Source organism: Oncorhynchus clarkii, chromosome 6, assembly GCF_045791955.1.
Source record: "Oncorhynchus clarkii lewisi isolate Uvic-CL-2024 chromosome 6, UVic_Ocla_1.0, whole genome shotgun sequence".
Lineage (NCBI taxonomy): Eukaryota > Metazoa > Chordata > Actinopteri > Salmoniformes > Salmonidae > Oncorhynchus > Oncorhynchus clarkii.
Window position 1 is genome coordinate 55,769,680 of NC_092152.1, and position 24,233 is coordinate 55,793,912.

A 24,233-nucleotide genomic window follows, 5' to 3' on the forward strand; every position below is an offset into this window, starting at 1 on the left:
CTTGGCAGATAGTGTGGTCGACAGAATACCTCATGGTAAGCTACCTCAACTTCATTAATATTAGACATCGCTCCAGCTGTTATTGACAAAAAGACACTCCCACCCCTCGTCTTACCAGAGGTAGCGTCTCTGTTCTGCCGATGCATGGAAAATCCCGCCAGCTCTATATTGTCAATTTCTTCGTTCAGCCACGTCTCGGTGAACCATAAAATGTTACACTTTAATGGCCCATTGGTCATATAATCTTAATATGTCACCAAGCAAGAAGAATGGAAGGCATTGGGAGTTTACTTGCTCGCCTCCGGCTTCTCAGAAGGAGCCCCGATCTGCGTCCCCTTTTCCGACATCTTTTCTTCACGCAAAAGGCGTGGATCTGGGCCTGTTCCAGTGAAAGACAGATATCCTTCTAGTCAGACTCGTTAAAGGAAAAAGTTTCTTCCATTCCGCAGTGGGTAATCTCTTTTCTGATGTCCAGAGGTTATTTTCAGTCATAAGAGACTGTAGTAGCAACATTATGTACACAATAAGTTAAAAAATAAGTTACACAAAAAAATAAATCGCACAATTGGTTGGGAGAATGTAAAACATCAGCCATGTTCTTCGGTGCCATCTTCTCGAATACTTATGTAAATAAGGTAATTCAGTTTGTCATTTTAAATAGAATTTCTAAAAAACTTTCACTTTGTCATTATGGGGTATTGATGAGGGAAATGTGTTATTTAATACATTTTAGAATAAGGCTGTAACGTAACAAAATGTGGAAAAGTCAAGGTGTCTGAATACTTTCCGAATGCACAACTCCTAAATATAGATCATTCCTGCACTGAAGAACACAAGGTGATAATCCCAGTGTTTCACAAACCAAAGCAAACAATTGTTGCTACAGCAATAGGACATTAACACAGCAAAGGAAATACTTGTGCTGAATACTATTGAAGCCTTAAAATGTATGGCATATAAGAACTCAGAATATTACTCATTGATTGCTATAGATAGTGACTGAGTAACACTTTTTAGGTGAAAAACTTCACACATTCTAATTATTGGATTAAGAGGCCAGGCATTCTTGTGTGAATCATGGTAGAGGTGAAGATTAACTGAGGGAGATGACATAAACCTCATAGCAATGGGGAAACAGCCCATCCCCAAAAGGTCAGACAGACTTCACAATAATATTCAGTCAGACAAATACAGCACAGAGGAAAAAAATAAAATATAAACATGCATTATCCACAAATTGCATAGGAGTGGAACCCGAAGAGGACTTACCCAAGATTAAATTAATTGAGATGGGATGAGGTCAAAGATGAGGTCCCTGTTGAGGAACTTGGCTTTCTGTGGCACTGGAAGAGAGGGGCAGAGTGGGAGAACTGAGGATAACAGGGAGAAATCAAGTATAGAGGAACACAGCATGAGCAGTGGAGGAGAACCACTCACGATCAGAGCATGACTGAGGCTGGCAGTCAGATGGTTATAATAAGTCCTGGCTCCAAAAGGTGGCAGATTCTGAATTAGAGAGTGAAATGCCACACAGAAGCATTGGAAAACCAGTCATGGGTGTGCTGGAAAACTATGCAGTGTGGTGGTCTTGGAAGAGAATACAGGTTGACCGATTGTGATTTTTCAACGCCGATACCGATTATTGGAGGACCAAAAAAAAGCCAATACTGATTAAATCGGATGATTTCTTAAAAATGTATTTGTAATAATGACAATTACAACAATACTGAATGAACACGTATTTTAACGTAATATAATACATCAATCAAATCAATTCAGCCTCAAAAGAAAATGAAGCATGTTGAATTTGGTTTAAATAATACAAAAACAAAGTGTTTGAGAAGAAAGTAAAAGTGCAGTATGTGCCATGTAAAAAAGCTAACGTTTAAGTTCCTTGCTCAGGACATGAACACATAAAAGCTGGTGGTTCCTTTTAACATGAGTCTTCAATATTCCCAGGTAAGAAGTTTTAGGTCGTCGTTATTATAGGACAATCTCTCTCTATACCATTTGTATTTCATATACCTTTGACTATTGGATGTTCTTATAGGCACTTTAGTATTGCCAGTGTAACAGTATAGCTTCCGTCCCTCTCCTCGCTCCTTCCTGGGCTCGAACCAGGAACACATCGACAACAGCCACCCTCGAAGCAGCATTACCCATGCAGAGCAAGGGGAACAACTACTAGAACGCTCAGAGCGAGTTACATCACCAATTGAAGCGCTATAAGCGCGCACCCCGCTAACTAGCTAGCCATTTCACATTGGTTACACCAGCCTAATCTCGGGAGTTGATAGGCTTGAAGTCATAAACTGCGCAATACTTGGATCATTGTGAAGAACTGCTGGCAAACACACTAAAGTGCTGTTTGAATGAATGCTTACGAGCCTGCTGGTGCCTACCATCGCTCAGTCAGACTGCTCTATCAAATCATAGACTTAGTTATAAAATGATAACACAGAGAAATACGAGCCTTTGGTCAATAATATGGTCGAATCCGGAAACTATCATCTCGAAAACAAAACGTTTATTCTTTAAGTGAAATACGGAACCGTTCCGTATTTTATCTCACGGGTGGCATCCAAAAGTCTAAATATTCTTGTTACATTTCACAACCTTCAATGTTATGTCATAATCATGTAAAATTCTGGCCAATTAGTTTGCAACGAGCCAGGTGGCCAAAACTGTTGCATATACCCTGACACTGCGTGCAAATGCAAGAGAAGTTAAACTAGTTTAATATTGCCTGCTAACATGAATTTCTTTTCACTAAATATGCAGGTTTAAAAACATATACTTCTGTGTATTGATTTTAAGAAAGGCATTGGTTGGTACATTAGGTTAGGTACATTCGTGCAACGATTATGCTTTTTTCGCAAATGCGCTTTTGTTAAATCATTCCCCGTTTGACGAAGTAGGCTGTCTTTGTTAGGAAGAAATAGTCTTCACACAGTTTGCAACGAGCCAGGCAGCCCAAACTGCTGCATATACCCCAACTCTGCTGCACAGAACGCAAGAGAAGTGACAAATCCCCCAGGTAAAATAAATTCATGTTAGCAGGCAATATTAACTAAATATGCAGGTTTAAAAATATATACTTGAGTATTGATTTTAAGAAAGGCGTTGATGTTTATGGTTAGGTACACATTGGTGCAACGACAGTGTTTAATCACCAGTTTGGCAAAGTAGGCTATAATTCAATGATAAATTAACAGGCACTGCATCGATTATATGCAATGCAGGACAAGCTAGATAAACTAGTAATAACAACCATGTGTAGTTAACTAGTGATTATGTTAAGATTGATTGTTTTTATAAGATAAGTTTAATTCTAGCTAGCACCTTACCTTGGCTCCTTGTTGCACTCGCATAACAGGTAGTCAAGCCTGCCACGCAGTCTCCTCGTGGAGTGCAATGAGCGTCCAAAAATGCAGAATGTTATGAAAACATGAAATCGTCCCTAATTAAAATCGGCCTTTCCGATTAATCGGTCGACCTCTAAAAGAGACCCTCCAACTACGGAAGGTCAGGATCACATCTAAAATAACCTGCTAGGAATCAAAGAGAAGAAATCCGTTTGGAACTTCAGCCCCAATATTTTGTTACCAACCCTGGGTTGGGGGGCTGAGACAAGGTTACTTCCAGTCACGGTCAAATATATTAAATGTAGCAGAATGTTCGGTTCTCTTTTCAAAACTGGATGAACGGCTATTTTTACCCTGTACGCACCTGCAACTTACCCGAGGTGAGAAATTATACAAATGAGAATCACTTGCTTTCAACCAAATGGACTTTGAATAATTTAGTCCAGGCCTTCATTTTGTTTTTTTAAATGTACATTCTAGTTAACAATCTTGTCTTTTGCAGTTGGAAATCAAACGAATACACCAAACACTCAATTTCAACCAGGGGTTAGAATTTAAAAAAATACCTGATGGCAGTAGTAACTACTGTAGCTACCTAGCCAGATAAAATCTGTATCTAGCCAGCAAGCAACAATAAAGGGATTGCATAACTAGCTACACACAAAAAAAAATCTAAATATTAACTAGCTGGCTAGCATGAGGCCAGCAAACACATTCCTCACACACAAGGAACGTATTTCTGCCAAAGTGGTAAAGAAAAGGTGACTCTCGGTCTCAAAACAAGTTTTCTGGAGACTTGTGGGAGGAGTGCTGATGACGTCACCCACTGAATGCAATTTTTGGTAGCCGGATTCCGCCCAGACACAGGAGAAATCCGCACACAATGCATCCCTGACCACCTTCTGAAGTGGTCAACCAGATCTACACAAAAATCCAGCCAAAGCGATCTTCGTACTCTGATAGCAGAAGTCGCATTTAAGTATCAAGTGTAGACACGACCAAAGAAACTGAAGGCAGGTGACAGCCCCCATGGCATTTTAGACGTTCCTTCACTACATAAGGCTAACATTAATCATGCTTCTCTCACTAGCTGAAGCATATGGCCGCTTCCCAGAACTGAGACATCCTCCATGTCAACAAACTGCATTTCCTCCACCTAAATTAAAGCATTCCATGTATCTATACATTGATAACAAGTTACTTTGAGTTGATAGACATGTTTGGGGCACGCAAACAGGGATCCAACCACTAAAATTGTTTTGCACTCAAGGATGCTAACACTAAACCAAACCCGCATGTTGAGTGTCTGACCCTTCGGTTGACCTAGGTAGCCCGTCATGGGGTAAATTAGTACATTGGTTGAACTAGCCCATCCCTTTGAATTGACCGATCCAGAGGACACGTCACTGAAGCACATGGCTTGAGTCAGTCATTGACACTGACGACTGAAGTCATGGATGATTTCAATGAGAGACCTGGCTTAATTACATAAGCAGTCCAATGCTGACAAAAGGCAGGCTAATGGATCTGGATATCAGGGTTCAGTCCTGGGGGGTAAGTTTCTTTGTTTTGTTGCCCTAGCACTATACAGTTGATTCAAATAACCAACTCATCATCAAGCTTTGATTATTTTAAATCGGCTGTGTAGTGCTAGGGCAAAACATGCACCAGGGGGGGCGGATTTTGGAAAACCCTGTGGATAGGACAGTGGTGCAAAGTGTTCTCCACTGTCACCAACCAACACAGGAATGTTTACATAATTGATTCATTGTTTAAAAGATTAAATAATATTTAGTGGCTGGTCGATTGCAGTTGCATACGCAATAATATAACTAAAAACGCCACCTCAAGTCTAAAGTCAAACATCCAGAATTCAAGCCCAATGGTTTGCATTTCTGCAAATCTTCCATGGAGCACCTACCCCAGTAAAAGGATACACTGTTTGGCCACAGCACAGCTCCATGTACCCTACCCTAGAGGGCCAAGTGAACCTCAAATCCCAGTGTTGGTAATGAGAAACAAAGACAGGTTGTGGAACAAACATATGTCCAATAACTACATAGAACAAAGGAATAAAAACAGTGTAGTCTGCTCTGTGCTAAAATCTCTGGAGGTGTCAATAATCAATACAGGTGGTCTTCAACAACAATGAAAAAAAGAAAAGAAACAGCAGTCCTGAGGCCCTCAAGGACTGGTGTTGAATATCTCTGTACTTCAGATGATTCCCTCTTACAATCCTTGAAACTAATGGAGGAAGAAGTTTAAAGCAATGTCAACGTACAGAGTGCAGTTAGTACTGGCCTACACACAACAAGCCTAAGGAAAGGCCGACTGTTTTAGCTACTTGCAGACGGACTGAATCGCCCATTTCTAAACCACAGATCTCATAGAGCTGGCATTGAGAAAATCCTGCACTCCAGGCTCAAGATAGTATAACAGCAGGAAGGGTTATTTAAGCAACGAGAAAGCTTGGCAGCAAGTGTGAGACCACCAGAGGCTACATTATAGACACACAGAGTCTAATGCAGTGTGCCTTAATGGCATTGTCTCAAGGTGATGTGTCACACATTAACATAGTGTACCATGTCCAGGCCATTGTTTCCAAAACCAGTCCTTAGAGAATGGCTGTGTCCCCCAGGAGAAGCATATAGGCTACACTGCAATAAATGAGACTAGAAAAAGATCCAATTCTGTTGCATAAAGAAAGCAGGTTTTGTTGAACAATAACCAGCTAAAGTATCAGACTAAGCAAGATATTGTGTACCAATTTCTTGCTTAGTCTAAGTATGCTAGGATCAGGCATATCAGTGATCATGCTTAATGGTTCTGAAAATCTATATTTCTATGAAATTACACATGCTTTTAAAAAGGGTGGGGTTGTTCTCATATTACAACAGAGCAATGTATCTTCAATTGGAGGTTGCCCAATCTATCCTGTGTATTGGCAGTTCTGCTCACAACACAACTAATAGCCATATTGTTAAGCTATTGAAAGAGATTGACAGACAAAGCAATTGCTCTGTTGGCCTACACAACGTTATTTAATCTCAAATTCACTTTACAGTCTTACACGAACCTTGAATGTTCGCCAAATAGCTTGCTGTCGAATAGCAGTAGCCTAATAGATGATATCCATTGAAGAGGTGTATAGCCTACAGTAGCCCAAGGATAAATGTATTGTTCCACCGCCTTAAATACACATTGCAAAGGGTATTTAAAATCACATGTGAATCCAAACACAATTTAATAATATGCCAGGAGATAGTCACTCAACATAAATCACCATGCACGTTTGATCTTACATTCATGCAGTCGTAGACTGGTTAAGCCTACCCTGGCTGATATCTAGGTCATTATCGACACAATGTAACTCCTGCTCACCGCAACAACAGAACAGACGCAAACACAAGTCGAATTGTTACAAAATTGTAACCATATCGTGTCTACTTAAGTTTCTATCCAGTTTGCGACCTACCTGTTGCAGCTTCAAATCCCTCGTCCCTCGACGAGTTTACCAACGCCGGAGCGAAAACTCCCAAAGCAATCCCTTGACCAAACCAAGTGCATCAACAATTTCGCTTAAGAACTTTCCCGAAAACAGCGAAGGCCATCGTAGATACCACTCTGCCATTGCAACGAAGATATAATTATTATATTTCCTGCCCCTTCAAATTCACGAGGTAGGCCTAATATCATCGGCGGTAAATTGGTTAAATGTACTTTAGTCAGAAACAGTGCAACAAAAGCCCAAAAAACGTGTGCTATCTAACGGGCAGGAAGGTACAAAGGCAATCCTCCCGGTTGTTCTGGAGAGGTCTCCAACGCTGTGTAATCAGATGTTGTGGCGAACCACAATATCCATTCATCCAATTACAGGCGTTAACCCTTTACTGACTAGAGGCGAGTCTCTAGTTCACAGTGATAATTATGATCAGGCCATGTGAATCAAACCTTTTTCATGAATTATCACTCAACACATGGGCTACAACTCTACGTGACATAACATAATTGTCTGTGGAATTAATAGATTTATTTGAATTATGCCAAACACTTGTTGCTTGGTCCACTGCCTTATTCAAATACTTGTGAACAGCACCATCTCTAGGTCATCAGGTAAATCACATAATATTAATAGTTCGTCTGGTTCCTGGTGAAAGTAGCCTACTGTAGCCAAATGACAATACTTTTTTCAATACAATCATCTTCAACAAACCACGGCTAATAGTGTGAGATGATTTGACGTTGGATGTGATCAATGAGTAAGGAAAAACAAATAGATGATATTGAACTAAACTGTAGGCTACATACAATATAACTATTATTTGAACTCACTCTTGGAAATCTGCTGAAGAGCGCTGTTGTATGTTCCTCTCTTCTGACAAAGTTTAATTCACCCTGAGGAACTTTGAGGAGTCATTAAGGTATTACATGATGGTATCTTTGGCTGTAGTGATAAATAATGTTAGAGCACAGAGACTGTTCTGGAAACACCACTCCCACAGCTCTCAATCTGACAGATCTGCTCACCAGTTGACCTACTATAGCCTACAGATGCTGAGGGACATTAAAAGGCACAATCAACCATGTGTCTCTCATATAACTTCTCAGAAATAATAACTTCTATCAGATGGATCTGAGAAGTTATATGAGAGACACATGGTTGGTGGGTCTTCAAGGTCCCCGAGCAACTGTAAGGTAATGAAGAAAAAGAGGAAACAACAACAGTGGTTGTTCTACGAGAAGAAAGCTGGACTGTTAAGGTTTTTTATATACACTGAACAAAAATATAAAACTCAACATGTAAAGTGGTGGTCCCATGTTTAATGAGCTGAAATAAAAGATCCCAAAAATGTTCCATATGCCCAAAATGCTTATTTCTCTCAAATGATTTAGCACAAATGTGAATGAGTAGGTGTGTCAACTTCTGACAGGTACTAATATATATATATATATATATATATATATATATATATATATATATATATATATACACTGCTCAAAACAATAAAGGGAACACAAACAACAATGTAACTCCAAGTCAATTACATTTCTGTGAAATCAAACTGTCCACTTAGGAAGCAACACTGATTGACAATAAATGTCACATGCTATTGTGCAAATGGAATAGACGACAGGTGGAAATTATATGCAATTAGCAAGACACCCCCAATAAAGGAGTGGTTCTGCAGGTGGGGACCACAGACCACTTCTCAGGTCCTATGCTTCCTGGCTGATGTTTTGGTCACTTTTGAATGCTGGCGGTGCTTTCACTCTAGTGGTAGCATGAGACGGAGTCTACAACCCACACAAGTGGCTCAGGTAGTGCAGCTCATCCAGGATGGCACATCAATGCGAGCTGTGGCAAGAAGGTTTGCTGTGTCTGTCAGCGTAGTGTCCAGAGCATGGAGGCGCTACCAGGAGACAGGCCAGTACATCAGGAGACGTGGAGGAGGCCGTAGGAGGGCAACAACCCAGCAGCAGGACCGCTACCCCCGCTTTTGTGCAAGGAGGAACAGGAGGAGCACTGCCAGAGCCCTGCAAAATGACCTCCAGCAGGCCACAAATGTGCATGTGTCTGCTCAAACGGTCAGAAACAGACTCCATGAGGGTGGTATGAGGGCCCGACGTCCACAGGTGGGGGTTGTGCTTACAGCCCAACACCGTGCAGGACGTTTTTCATTTGCCAGAGAACACCAAGATTGGCAAATTCGCCACTGGCGCCCTGTGCTCTTCACAGATGAAAGCAGGTTCACACTGAGCACATGTGAAAGACGTGACAGTCTGGAGACGCCGTGGAGAACGTTCTGCTGCCTGCAACATCCTCCAGCATGACCGGTTTGGCGGTGGGTCAGTCATGGTGTGGGGTGGCATTTCTTTGGGGGGCCGCACAGCCCTCCATGTGCTCGCCAGAGGTAGCCTGACTGCCATTAAGTACCGAGATGAGATCCTCAGACCCCTTGTGAGACCATATGCTGGTGCGGTTGGCCCTGGGTTCCTCCTACTGCAAGACAATGCTAGACCTCATGTGGCTGGAGTGTGTCAGCAGTTCCTGCAAGAGGAAGGCATTGATGCTATGGACTGGCCCGCTCGTTCCCCAGACCTGAATCCAATTGAGCACATCTGGGACATCATGTCTCGCTCCATCCACCAACGCCACGTTGCACCACAGACTGTCCAGGAGTTGGCGGATGCTTTAGTCCAGGTCTGGGAGGAGATCCCTCAGGAGACCATCCGCCACCTCATCAGGAGCATGCCCAGGCGTTGTAGGGAGGTCATACAGGCACGTGGAGGCCACACACACTACTGAGCCTCATTTTGACTTGTTTTAAGGACATTACATCAAAGTTGGATCAGCCTGTAGTGTGGTTTTTCACTTTACTTTTGAGTGTGACTCCAAATCCAGACCTCCATGGGTTGATAAATTTGATTTCCATTGATACTTTTTCTGTGATTTTGTTGTCAGCACATTCAACTATGTAAAGAAAAAAGTATTTAATAGGAACATTTCATTATTTCAGATCTAGGATGTGTTATTTTAGTGTTCCCTTTATTTTTTTGAGCAGTGTGTGTGTGTGTGTATGTGTGTGTATGTATATATATATATATATATATATATATATATATATATATATATATATATATATATATATATATATAGAAAAGACACCACCCATTGTGGTTCATTCCTTTTAACGACCATTTAAAAGGCAACCACTTACACTTACAGCGCTCTATACCATCAGGTCAAATACTGAAACTATACATTGCATAGATCATATGTTAATGTTATCTCCACAACTAGGACTATCTTCAAAGATAGTACTTTGAGAATATAGATTTTGAAGGGCCTTAAAGAACTTTCCAGATCCATGTAACTACAATACAATGGCTGTAAACTAGATAACAGATAATAGTTTCTAGTATGAGTGACAAGAGGGGGGTGATCTGTCTATTCTAGGACAAAATTGTGGGATAATATTTTGAGTGAGCTGACCTATTGGCTTCCACGCAAGCTCAAAGCTCAAGCCACACGAGAGCACATTCCCTAAATCACAGGGGAGGCCAAAAACTGACTACAAGTGGTTTCCCATGGTCAGATTGCTCACCCTACCATTCACCACAAAGCAGCCAATGTCATTGATATGATATTTCTGAAAATACTATATTTTCAGAGTTGATATGCTGACCACTGTTGTCAAAAACATTAAATAATTGTACGCATTGTCTTCTTCATACAATATCCAGAAACCATTCTGTTTAAAGTTAAATATTGTATTTTTTTAAGCAACCACATGAAAACATGTTTTATTGTAGGTATGTTAAATTAAGTTGGTAATCTGTCCAAAGTAAATCTTTATCCATGATAACATTACATGATTGTGTGATCCTGAGTATAATGCTTCTGAACAGATTTTGCATTATGCATCTTGTGTAGGCCTACATGTACACGTAACTGCCAAAATAAAGGAAACACTTGAGTAAATGAGGGTTCTGGCAACTCCTATGGTGTGACCTGTGGGGTGCATTTTCCTGGCATGGTTTAGGTCCACTCAACCCCTTAGCGGACAAGGTTAGCGCCAATAAATACACAGCCATTCTGAGTGATCACGTTCAACCTATAGTGAATAATTTATATCCTGATCGGAGTGGTCTCTTCCAGAATGACAATGCCCAATTCCACAAGTGGTTACTGAATGGTTGAATGAGCACAATAACACATATCTGGTAAATTTACTCAACCCATAAAGTACATTCTGAAATTTTCAGACGCCTTCACTTTTTCCATTTTTTTCCCTCCATTATAGCCTTATTTTAAAATTGATTAAATTGTTAGTCCCCCCCCCCCCCCATCAATCTAAACATAATACCCCATAATGACAAAGCAAAAACTGTTTCTTTATAATTTTTTGCAAATTTATACAGAATAAAAAACGGAAATATCACATTTACATAAGTATTCAGACCCTTTACTCAGTACTTTGTTGAAGCACCTTTGGCAGCGATTACAGCCTCGAATATTCTTGAGTATGGCAATACAAGCTTGGCAAACCTGTTTTTGGGGAATTTCTCCATTCTTCTCTGCAGTTCCTCTCAAGCTCTGTCAGGTTGGATGGGGAGCGTCACTGCACAGCTATTTTCAGGTCTCTCCAGAGATGTTCGATCAGGTTCAAGTCCGGGCTCTGGCTGGACCACTCGAGGACATTCAGCGACTTGTCCCGAAGCCACTCCTTCGTTGTCTTGGCTGTGTGCTTAGGGTTGTTGTCCTGTTAGAAGGTGAACCTTCGTCCCAGTCTAAGGTCCTGAGTGCTCTGGAGCAAGTTTTTAAATAAAGGATCTCTTTGTACTTTGCCCTGTTCATCTTTCTATCAATCCTGACTAGTCTCCCAGTCCCTGTTGCTGAAAAACATCCCTACAGCATGATGCTGCCCCCACCATGCTTCACCGTAGGGATGGTGTCAGGTTTCCTCCAGACGCGACGCTTGGTATTCAGGCCAAAGAGTTAAATCTTGGTTTCATCAGACCAGAGAATCTTGTTTCTCATGGTCTGAGAGTGCTTTAGGTGCCTTTAGGCAAACTCCAAGCGGGCTGTCATGTGCCTTTTACTGAGGAGTGGCTTCCGTCTGGCCACTCTACCATAAAGACCTGATTAGTGCTGCAGAGATGGTTGCCCTTCTGGAAGGTTCTCCCATTTCCACAGAGGAACTCTGGAGCTCTGTCAGTGTGACCATCTGGTTCTTGGTCACCTCCCTGACCAAGGCCCTTCTCACCCGATTGCTCAGTTTGGCCCGGGCGGCCAGCTCTAGGAAGATTCTTGGTGGTTCCAAACTTCTATTTAAGAATGATGGAGGCCACTGTGTTCTTGGGGACCTTCAATGCTGCAAAAATCGTTTGGTACCCTGAGGTCTCTTGAGTTCTACGGACAATTCCTTCGTCCTCATGTCTATGTTTTTGCTCTGATTCAGCCCCCTTAAGTTAATACTTTGTAGCGCCACCTTTTGCTGCGATTACAGCTGTAAGTCGCTTGGGGTATGTCTCTATCAGTTTTGCACATCGAGAGACTGAATTTTTTTCCCATTCCTCCTTGCAAAACAGCTCGAGCTCAGTGAGGTTGGATGGAGAGCATTTGTGAACAGCAGTTTTCAGTTCTTTCCACAGATTCTCGATTGGATTCAGGTCTGGACTTTGACTTGGCCATTCTAACACCTGGATATGTTTATTTTTGAACCATTCCATTGTAGATTTTGCTTTATGTTTTGGATCATTGTCTTGTTGGAAGACAAATCTCCATCCCAGTCTCAGGTCTTTTGCAGACTCCATCAGGTTTTCTTCCAGAATGGTCCTGTATTTGGCTCCATCCATCTTCCCATCAATTTTAACCATCTTCCCTGTCCCTGCTGAAGAAAAGCAGGCCCAAACCATGATGCTGCCACCACCATGTTTGACAGTGGGGATGGTGTGTTCAGGGTGATGAGCTGTGTTGCTTTTACGCCAAACATAACGTTTTGCATTGTTGCCAAAAAGTTCAATTTTGGTTTCATCTGACCAGAGCACCTTCTTCCACATGTTTGGTGTGTCTCCCAGGTGGCTTGTGGCAAACTTTAAATGACACTTTTTATGGATATCTTTAAGAAATGGCTTTCTTCTTGCCACTCTTCCATAAAGGCCAGATTTGTGCAATATACGACTGATTGTTGTCCTATGGACAGAGTCTCCCACCTCAGCTGTAGATCTCTGCAGTTCATCCAGAGTGATCATGGGCCTCTTGGCTGCATCTCTGATCAGTCTTCTCCTTGTATGAGCTGAAAGTTTAGAGGGACGGCCAGGTCTTGGTAGATTTGCAGTGGTCTGATACTCCTTCCATTTCAATATTATCGCTTGCACAGTGCTCCTTGGGATGTTTAAAGCTTGGGAAATCTTTTTGTATCCAAATCCGGCTTTAAACTTCTTCACAACAGTATCTCGGACCTGCCTGGTGTGTTCCTTGTTCTTCATGATGCTCTCTGCGCTTTTGACAGACCTCTGAGACTATCACAGTGCAGGTGCATTTATACAGAGACTTGATTACACACAGGTGGATTGTATTTATCATCATTAGTCATTTAGGTCAACATGGGATCATTCAGAGATCCTCACTGAACTTCTGGAGAGAGTTTGCTGCACTGAAAGTAAAGGGGCTGAATAATTTTGCACACCCAATTTTTCAGTTTTTGATTTGTTAAAAAAGTTTGAAATATCCAATAAATGTCGTTCCACTTCATGATTGTGTCCCACTTGTTGTAGATTCTTCACAAAAAAATACAGTTTTATATCTTTATGTTTGAAGCCTGAAATGTGGCAAAAGGTCGCAAAGTTCAAGGGGGCCGAATACCTTCGCAAGGCACTGTATAGACACTCAACCATGCAAATTGGCGGGGTTATTATTTATTTGGACAACACATTATAGTCTTACTATTTTATTTAACTTGGTAAATCAATTAATTACAAATTCTTATTTACAATGACGGCCTAGGAACAGTGGGGCAGAACAACAGATTTTTACTTTGTCAGGTCGGGGATTCGATCTTGCAACCTTTCGGTTATTGGCCCAACGCTCAAACCACTAGGCTACCTGCTGACTCTTATACATACATCGTACACACACTCACTAAATCACATCCAATATCATACACATCAACCTATTCAGATTTACTACACACATAATATCTTGTCTCAATTTTCTAATATCTGCGGCATAGGCTCACAGGCAAGGGAATAAAACAAATATTGCTAGAACCTATTTCTGGAATTCTAAATATCAGACATTTGAATGTTCTAATTTTGACCGTCATACCTCTGATGGCAGTAACTTTAAAAGCACTAATGATGGTCAATTTAGACGGAGAATAGTATCTAGTTACGGTAAGGGGCGAAATAAGTATATCCAGTTATAATTGTAACAGTTTAGCAGATTATAAAAAAAGAAGATCAGTCTTTAAATGGCTAAAAGAAAAGGAATATAACATATACTGCTTACAGGAAACTAAGTCTACATCCTTAGATGAAGTTGCGTGGAAAAAGGAATGGGGTGGTGAAATAATTTTCTGTCATGGACAAAGGAACCCAAAAGGTGTGATGATATTAACTAACAAAAATGTTGATCTGATTATGCAAATAGTCAGGAATGATTCACAAGAAAGGTGGATCTTTTTGAATATGAAAGTGGACTAAAAAGAGATTTGGCTCATTAATCTACAGTGGGGCAAAAAAGTATTTAGTCAGCCACAAATTGTGCAAGTTCTCCTACTTAAAAAGATGAGGCCTGTAATTTTCATAATATGTACACTTCAACTATGACAGACAAAATGGAAGAAAAGAAATCCAGAAAATCACATTGTAGGATTTTTAATGAATTTATTTGCAAATTATGGTGGAAAATAAGTATTTGGTCACCTTCAAACAAGCAAGATTTCTGGCTCTCACAGACCTTAAGAGGCTCCTCTGTCCTCCACTCGTTGCCTGTATTAATGGCACCTGTTTGAACTTGTTATCAGTATAAAAGACACCTGTCCACAACCTCAAACAGTCACACTCCAAACTCCACTATGGCCAAGACCAAAGAGCTGTCAAAGGACACCAGAAACAAAATTGTAGACCTGCACCAGGCTGGGAAGACTGAATCTGCAATAGGTAAGCAGCTTGGTTTGAAGAAATCAACTGTGGGAGCAATTATTAGGAAATGGAAGACATGCAAGACCACTGATAATCTCCCTCGATCTGGGGCTCCACGCAAGATCTCACCCCGTGGGGTCAAAATGATCACAAGAACGGTGAGCAAAAATCCCAGAACCACACGGGGGGACCTAGTGAATGACCTGCAGAGAGCTGGGACCAAAGTAACAAAGCCTACCATCAGTAACACACTACGCCGCCAGGGACTCAAATCCTGCAGTGCCAGACGTGTCCCCCTGCTTAAGCCAGTACATGTCCAGGCCCGTCTGAAGTTTGCTAGAGAGCATTTGGATGATCCAGAAGAAGATTGGGAGAATGTCATATGGTCAGATGAAACCAAAATATAACTTTTTGGTAAAAACTCAACTCGTCGTGTTTGGAGGACAAAGAATGCTTAGTTGCCATACCTACTGTGAAGCATGGGGGTCAATTAACAAATGTACAGAAAGATCAGTGCGAAGGCCAAATTACAGAGGAAGAATTTTTGAGGCTATTAAATAATTTCAGTCTGGAAAAACCCCAGGGCTTGATGGCATACCGGTAGAGGTATATCAAGCATTTCTTGATATACTAAAAGCACCATTGTTTGATTGCTTTAACTACTATAGAAATGGTAGTCTGTCAGGCACTCAGCAGGAAGGTCTGATTTCACTATTATTAAAACAAGACCCAGATGGCAAATATAAAAGATCCAGTTAAAAAACTGGAGGCCCCTTACACTTAAATGTTGTGATGCAAAAATACTAGCAAAATGCATATCACTCAGAATTAAAAGGGTTTCATCAGGTATTGTTCATCCTGATCAGACAGGTTTTTTACATGGACAATACATTGGAGATAATATATGACAACTACTAGATATAATAGAACATCATGAAAACATTAAGAAGCCAGGCTTGGAATTTATAGCAGATTTTGAATAGGCATTTGATCAAGTAAGACTGGATTTTATTTATGGATATTTTGAATGTCGGCGATTCTCTTATAAAATTAGTAAAAGTAATGTTTAGCAACCCCAGGTGTAAAATATTTATTAACGGCTACTCCTCAGAGAGTTTTGAATTGTCAAGAGGAGTTAAACAAGGGTATCCGCTGTCACCATATCTATTCATTATGGCCATTGAAATGCTAGCTATTAAAATCAGATCCAATAACAACATTAGAGGATTAGAAATCCAAGGCTTAAAAACAAAGGTGTCCATGTATGCTGATGACTCAAGTTTTATATTAAGTCCGCAAGCTAGAACCCCGCAATGTCTCATTGAAGATCTAGATAACTTTTCTGGACTCTGTACTAAAACCTAATTATGACAAGTGTACAATATTACGTATTGGATCCTTAAAAAATACAACTACCCTGCAGTTTACCTATAAAATGGGCTGACGGTGAAGTAGACATACTTGGTATTCATATCACAAAATATATAAATAAGCTCTCCGCAATGAATTTCAATAGAAAACTTGTAAAAATAGACAAGATCCTGCAACCATGGAGAGGTAAATACCTGTCTATTTCTGGAAAAGTTGCCCTGATTAACTCCTTAGTCATATCTCAGTTTACTTATTCATTTATGGCGCTGCCTACTCCTGATGATTAATTTTTCAAATCATATGAGAAAAAAACATTTTGCTCTATATTTCATTTTAAACCAGACAAAATAAAGAGTGCCAATCTATATCATGAATATGAATTGGGTGGGTTGAGATTATTAAATATAAAATCACCAAACCTCTCTCTAAAGGCAACAACTTATCAAAAGTTTTACTTGAACCGAACCCTAAATGGTTCTCAAGTAGATTACTAAGAAAAGCTCATCCATTGCTTAAAAATTGCCTTTTTGCCTTTGTGCTGCAGATTGCCATGTCTCATTTTCAATTAATTGAAAATTATACTTTTTTCAAAGTATCTCTTTTTCAAACAAGCATTGCAAAGCTGGCAACAATTTCAATTTCACTCCCCTGAAAGAATTAACAAATATTATGGCTGAACTCAAATGTGCTGGTTGATAAAATACCTGTATTTATGGAACAGATGTTTGAAAAGGGTATTTTGTTTTTAAATGATATTGTCAATTGGAATGGTACGAGAAGGTCTGCTCAATCCAATATTACCCCAAAAATGGAGGCAGGTGGCAGCGGGAGGAGGTAGGGAACTGGTTTGTCTGCCCAATATAAAGTATTAAAAAAGTGGCGGAGGAATAAAAATTGCATAAATATGAAAGTATACCAGTTTCATTTGAGGACCAGGATGTTGAAAGCTGTGCCATACAGTGAAGAGATTTTTGATGTACCGATTCCATGGTACAGGGTGTATTTATCATATAGAATTCTTGCCACCAACAAAATGTTGAATATTTGGGGCATAAAATAATCGAAGCTCTGCAGATTTTGTTGTGAGGATACAGAATCAATAGACCATGTATTTTGGTATTTCCCTCAGGTAGCCTGTTTCTGGTCTCATGTTCAGGAATGGCTGAAAATCCATAACATGGATCTAAAATGTATCCTAGCAATAGTACTTAGATTGAAATTGTATGTTAAACATCACAGCATAGTTGAAAGATATACACTACTGTTCAAAAGTTTGTGGTCACTTAGAAATGTCCTTGTTTTTGAAAGAAAAGCAATTTTTTTGTCCATTAAAATAATATCAAATTGATCAGAAATACAGTGTAGACATTGTTAATGTTCTAAATAACTATCTTAGCTGGAAACAACTGATTCTTTATGGAATATCTACATACTGTAGGCGTAGAGAGGCCTATTATCAGCAACCATCACTCCTGTGTTCCAATGGCACGTTGTGTTAGCTAATCCAAGTTTATAATTTTAAAAGGCTAATTGATCATTAGAAAACCCTTTTGCAATTATGTTATCACAGCTGAAAACTGTTGCGCTAATTAAAGAAGCAATAAAACTGGCCTTCTATAGACTAGTTGAGTATCTGGAGCATCAGCATTTGTGGGTTCGATTACAGGCTCAAAATGGCTAGTAACGAAGAACTCGTCAGTCTATTCTTGTTCTGAGAAATTAAGGCTATTCCATGCGAGAAATTGCCAAGAAACTGAAGATCTCGTACAACGCTGTGTACAACTCCCTTCACAGAACAGCACAAACTGGCTGTAACCAGAATAGAAAGAGGAGTGTGAGGCTCCGGTGCACAACTGAGCAAGAGGTCTTGTACATTAGAGTGTCCAGTTTGAGAAAGAGACGCCTCACAAGTCCTCAACTGGAAGCTTCATTAAATAGTACCCGCAAAGCACCAGTCTCAACGCAAACAGTGAAGAGGCGACTCCGGGATGCTGGCCTTCTAGGCAGAGTTGCAAAGAAAAAGCCACATCTCAGACTGGCCAATAAAAATAAAAGATTAAGATGGGCAAAAGAACACAGACACTGGACAGAGGAACTCTGCCTAGAAGGCCAGCATCCCTGAGTCGCCTCTTCACTGTTTGCGTTGAGACTGGTGTTTTGCAGCTAATGCCGGTTTGCCCGAGGCTGATGCCGTGCAGGTGTGTGTACATATACACACATTCAAACACACACAAATAGTGCCAGACATCCACTCAAACATATACAGTTGGCCTTGCCGTTATGATTTTAGTTGTCCTTTATGTCCTTTTGTTTTTTTGGGGAGGTCTGGAATAAATTCGATTTTTTATTTATTGGTGTGGCGGGGGGCAGGCTGTGGGAGGGGTCTCGGATGGTTGAGGGGCAGCTGTTGGGGAACTGTGGGGGGGATCTTGGAGGTTTCGGGTCCCGGTATTTGGCCTTGTGGGAGATCTGTCGACGTGCCCTTGAGCAGGGCATTGACCCTGGATGCTTCTGCGTGTCGCTCTGAATTGTTGTCTGTTGGATGACTGGTGTGGTTGTTGAGCGGCTTCACTGCAATTATATATTGTATGTTTTGGATATTCACTAAAATAAAATAAAACATTTTACATAGAACAATAGAGATGATCTCTAAATTCAATTAAAAAGGTTAATATATATATATATATATATATATATATCAATAAAAAAAACTATACACAATTTTAAAAAACTGTGGGACCTTATATAGACAGGTGTGTGCCTTTCCAAATGATGTCCAATCAATTAAATTTACCACAGGTGGACTTTACTCAAGATGTAGAAACATCAAGGATTATCAATGTAAACAGGATGCACCTGAGCTCCATTTCGAGTCTCATAGCAAAGGGTCTGAATGTCTACGTAAATAAGGCATTTGTTTAAAAAATATATATACATTTGCTGTGTCCTTATGGGGTATTGTGTGTAGATTGATGCAGATTTTTTATTTTATTTAGAATAAGGCTGTAACGTAGCAAAATGTGTAAAAAGTGAAGGGGTCTGAATACTTCCCGAAAGCACTGTATATATCAAGTGTAACTCATTGCGGTTTCACTTTGACTGCTATACAAACTCTGTATTTCTTTGTGATTTCTTGCCGCTGGAAATTTCCAGTACAATGTGGGTGATGCAGAACTACACTGAACAAAAATATGCATACTGCATACTCACCAGACATGTCAACCATTAAGCATGTTTTGGATGCTCTGGATCGGTGTTGACAGCGTGTTCCAGTTCACGTCAATATCCAGCAACTTCTCACAGCCATTAAAGAGGAGTGGACAACATTCCTCAGGCCACAATCAACAGCCTGATCATCTCTATGTGTAGGGGAGATGTGTCCTGCTGCATGAGGCAAATAAATGGTGGTCACACCAGATGCTGACTGGTTTTCTGATCCACTTCTCTACCTTTTTAAAGGTATCTGTGACCAACATATGCATATCTGTATTCTCAGTCTTGTGAAATCCATAAATTAGGCCATAATGCATTTATTCAATTGACTGAGTTCCTTATATGAACTGTAACTCAAAATCTTTGAAATTGTTGCGTTTATATTTTTGTTCAGTATATTTGGCAAGGCAACTGTGTGTAGAGCCTACCTCGCATTGAATAGATGTTTTAATATAGGCTACTTGTTGCATTCCCTGGCCTTCAAACTGTCAAGGAGGACTTTTACAGGATTGCAGGTACAGTAGGCTGCGCTCAATTGACTGCTAGCAATGATTTTCTAATCCCAAATGAATAAACCTAGACAACATGATAAACATGATAGCCTAATTCATCCCACAGATTTTCCAAACGCCATTGGTGCTACAGATGGGACACATATCCCCAATTCAAAGACCATCTAGACCAAATGTTTTCCCAGCATAAACAAACAGGTGAATGAATACTGTACACTCACCAAACCAAATCATTTTCAGAAACAATCATGAAATTCAATGATCTTCTTTACTGCTTTGGTCAGATGATCTGTGACTCCCGTGTGGTTACAACTAAACATAGGAAAAGCACTCTATGAATTCAATCAATTATTATTCATCCTACAAAGGCTATGGAATGGGCCTACCATTGCAATTGTGACATAGGCTACTATAATTTACATATTAGGCAACAGCCTTGACACTTAAAATCACCAGCGCTACAATAAAAATGCTCTATAAAGTGAATGCATGATTACTAATCCAGTGCTTAATACTTTCTGTGGCACTTTGTCACTAGAGTCAAATACTATAGGCAACCGAAATTAATAATTAATTAATGTGTGTTATATTCAACAGGCTAACCTGACAACGGAGTGAAGAGCAGAAATCCCAACTAGCAAGCAAGCCACAGCAATGCAGATTTGAGTGCGTGCGCGTTCATGCGAAAGGGAGGTGGGAGGGTTCTGTCAGGGGGTAGATTTTCGACACAACAGTTTGCGCAACATTGTAACTGATGTTTGAGACCAACACGTGGCCGTGACATAGAACCCAAACGGGCTGTGCACGTGCGCCATCGTGCGCTATCGTGCATAAATGTATTTTGTCCCCCTACACCAAACGCGATCACGACACGCAGGTTATAATATAAAAAAAACTCTGAACCAATTACATTGATTTTGGGACAGGTCGAAAATAATGAAACATGTATGGCAATTTAGCTAGTTAGCTTGCTAGCTAATTTGTCCTATTTAGCTAGCTTTCTGTTGCTAGCTAATTTGTCCTGGGATATAAACAGTGGGTCGTTATTTTACCTGAAATGCACAAGGTCCTCTACTCCGACAATTAATCCACACATAAAACGGCCAACCGAATCGTTTCTAGTCATCTCTCCTCCTTCCAGGCTTTTTCATCTTTGAACATATATGGTGATCGCATCTAAACTTTCATAGTATTACCACGATGACCGGCAAAACAGTTCGTCTTTCAATCACCCACGTGGGTATAACCAATGAGGAGATGGGTACCTGCTTCAATAAACCAATGAGGAGATGGGAGAGGCAGGACTTGCACCACGAACTGCGTCAGAAATAGAAAGGAGATCTATTTTACATGCTGACCAGACCGGACACGTCGCAAAATAGATTTAGAAATCCATGTTATTCAAGTATTGCTCCAACAAGCATCTGCGATGCCAAGGGCTAAAATAGAACTCCTTTCTATTTCTGCCGCAGATCGCGGTGCAAGTCCTGCCCCTCCCATCTCCTCATTGGTTCGTGACCTAAACTGGAATATGCTTACCACCCCGGCCGTCCTACAATCTAAACTAGATGCCCTCAATCTCACACAAATGATCAAGGAACCGACCAGGTACAACCCTAAATCCGTAAACATGGGCACCCTCATAGATATCATCCTTACCAACTTGCCCTCTAAATACACCTCTGCTGTCTTCAACCAGGATCTCAGCGATCACTGCCTCATTGCCTGCGTCCATAATGAGTCCACGGACAAACGACCACCCCTCATCACTGCCAAATGCTCCCTAAAACAATTCAGCAAGCAGGCCTTTCTAATTGACCTGGCACGGGTATCCTGGAAGGTTATTGACCTCATCCCATCAGTAGAGGATGCCTGGTTGATCTTTAAAAGTGCTTTCCTCACCATCTTAAATAAGCATGCCCCATTCCATTTTTTTTTTAACAAAGAACAGATATAGCCCTTGGTTCACTCATGACTTGACTGCCCTTGACCAGCACAACAACATTCTGTGGCTTACTGCACTAGCATCAAATAGCCCCCGCGATATGCAACTTTTCAGGGATGTCAGGAACCAATATACACAGTCAGTTAGGAAAGCAAAGGCTAGCTTTTTCAAACAGAAGCACTAATTCCAAAAGGTTTTGGGACACTAAAGTCCATGGAGAATAAGAGCACCTCCTCCCAGCTGCCCACTGCACTGAGGCTAGAAAAAACTGTCACCACCGATAATTCCACGATAATCTCAATAAGCATTTTTCTACAGCTGGCCATGCTTTCCACCTGGCTACCCCTACCCCGGCCAACAGCTCTACCTGGCCACCCCACATAGCCCTCTCTAGGTTTCTTCCTAGGTTTTGGCCTTTCTAGGGAGCTTTTCCTAGCCACTGTGCTTCTACACCTGCATTGCTTGCTGTTTGGGGTTTTAGGCTGGGTTTCTGTACAGCACTTTGAGATATCAGCTGATGTACGAAGGGCTATATAAATAAATTTGATTTGATTTGATATACTACCCACCACTGCGACCTGTATGCTCTCGTTGGCTGGCCCTCGCTACATATTTGTCGCCAAACCCACTGGCTCAAGGTCATCTATAAGTCTTTGCTAGGTAAAGCCCCGACTTATCTCAGCTCACTGGTCACAATAGCAACACCCACCCATATCACGGGCTCCAGCGGGTATATTTTACCTGTCATCCTCAAAGCAAACACCTCCTTTGGCCGCCTTTCCTTCCAGTTCTCTGCTGCCAATGACTGGAACAAATTGCAAAAATCACTGAAGCTGGAGACATATCTCCCTCACTAACATTAAGCATGAGCTGTCAGAGCTGCTTACCGATCATTTCACCTGTACACAGCCCATCTGTAAATAGCCCACCCAACTACCTCATCCCCATATTAGTTTCTTTGTTCTTTTGCACCCCCGTATCTCTACTTGCACATCATCATCTGCACAACTATCACTCCAGTGTTAATGCTAAATTGTAATTATTTTGCCACTATGGCCTATTTATTGCCTTACCTCACAAATCTTATTACATTTGCACACACTGTATATGCATTTTTCTATTGTGTTATTGACTGTACGTTTGTTTAGCCCATCTTTAACTCTGTTGTTGTCACCCCACTGCTTTGCTTTATCTTGGCCAGGTCGCAGTGTTAAATGAGAACTTGCTCTCAACTGGCCTACCTGTTTAAATAAAGGTGAAATCAAATAAAATAAAAACTCTGCTAAGTTAAAAGCAGGTAGGTCCTACCCCAGGAACATGTAGAAAGGAATACAACAACCATACTTAGTTAGTTACTAACGTTAATTAGTTAGCTAGATTATTCTGTCTCTTCGTGGTTGGGTAAATTAACTTTAACGTTACAGAATTATTCAGTCAAATTAACGTTTGCTATGTTACTGTAGCTAACGTTATCTAGACATCTCAGTCAGTTCTCCCACAGAATCACACCTGTCAATATAGTGCTAGCTAATGTTAGAATAGTTATTAATGTTACGTTAGCCAACTTCCGTCAAACAGAGCTGGACAGTGAACATTTAAAATAAATAACAGTTTGCTAACGTTAGCTGAATGTTTACATTTTGTTAAAGGATGTTCACTAGAGTTGTTTGTGACAACATTTCATGACTAATGCTAGCTAACGTTAGCCAGCTAGCTAGTCATTCATCAGATTTGGACACTTATTTTCTTACAGCTCCCACTCTATTGAACTATGTGGAAAAGTCATCGTCATCTACATCACCACCTGTACAATCTTCTACCACATTCACCACCTCCTCAAGACAGTCTGTCATAACTGCCATTCCCAAAGAGGACACATTGCGGGGTGAGACATTGTGGGGTCTGAATATGATGGAGTCTCACTACTCTTTCCACTCTAGTGAATGCACGGGTGAGTGGCATGGTTTATAAACCGTCACCCGTAACATTAAATTATTTTTAAGAACATGTTATGTTTGTTTTCATGTTCTCTCTCTCTGTGACACACACACGTTCACACACCGGCTAGAAACAGAAAAAAGTATTTGATTTCAATCTTTTTTTTACTCTTCGGTGTGCTGTTCTCAGCGATGTTCCCAGACAGTGCAATAGCCAAGACCTTCGCATGCAGGGCAACAA

The 24,233-nt window shown here is 40.7% G+C and overlaps 1 protein-coding gene across 3 annotated transcripts in view; it reads right to left on the reverse strand.

Annotated features, from left to right (window-relative positions):
- LOC139411307 (protein kinase C and casein kinase II substrate protein 3-like) overlaps window positions 1–7,237 on the reverse strand; it is a 28,630-nt gene extending 21,393 nt beyond the window's left edge. The window contains exons 1-2 of one of the 3 annotated variants that reach the window (XM_071157465.1): window positions 6,841–7,237; window positions 1,270–1,370 (exon numbers count right to left, since the gene is read on the reverse strand). The gene's annotated coding sequence lies outside the window, so the exon portion shown is untranslated. The remainder of the gene's footprint in view (window positions 1–1,269; window positions 1,371–6,840) is intronic. The other 2 variants (XM_071157466.1, XM_071157467.1) reach the window with 2 other exon arrangements.
- Between the last annotated feature and the right edge of the window lie 16,996 nt (window positions 7,238–24,233).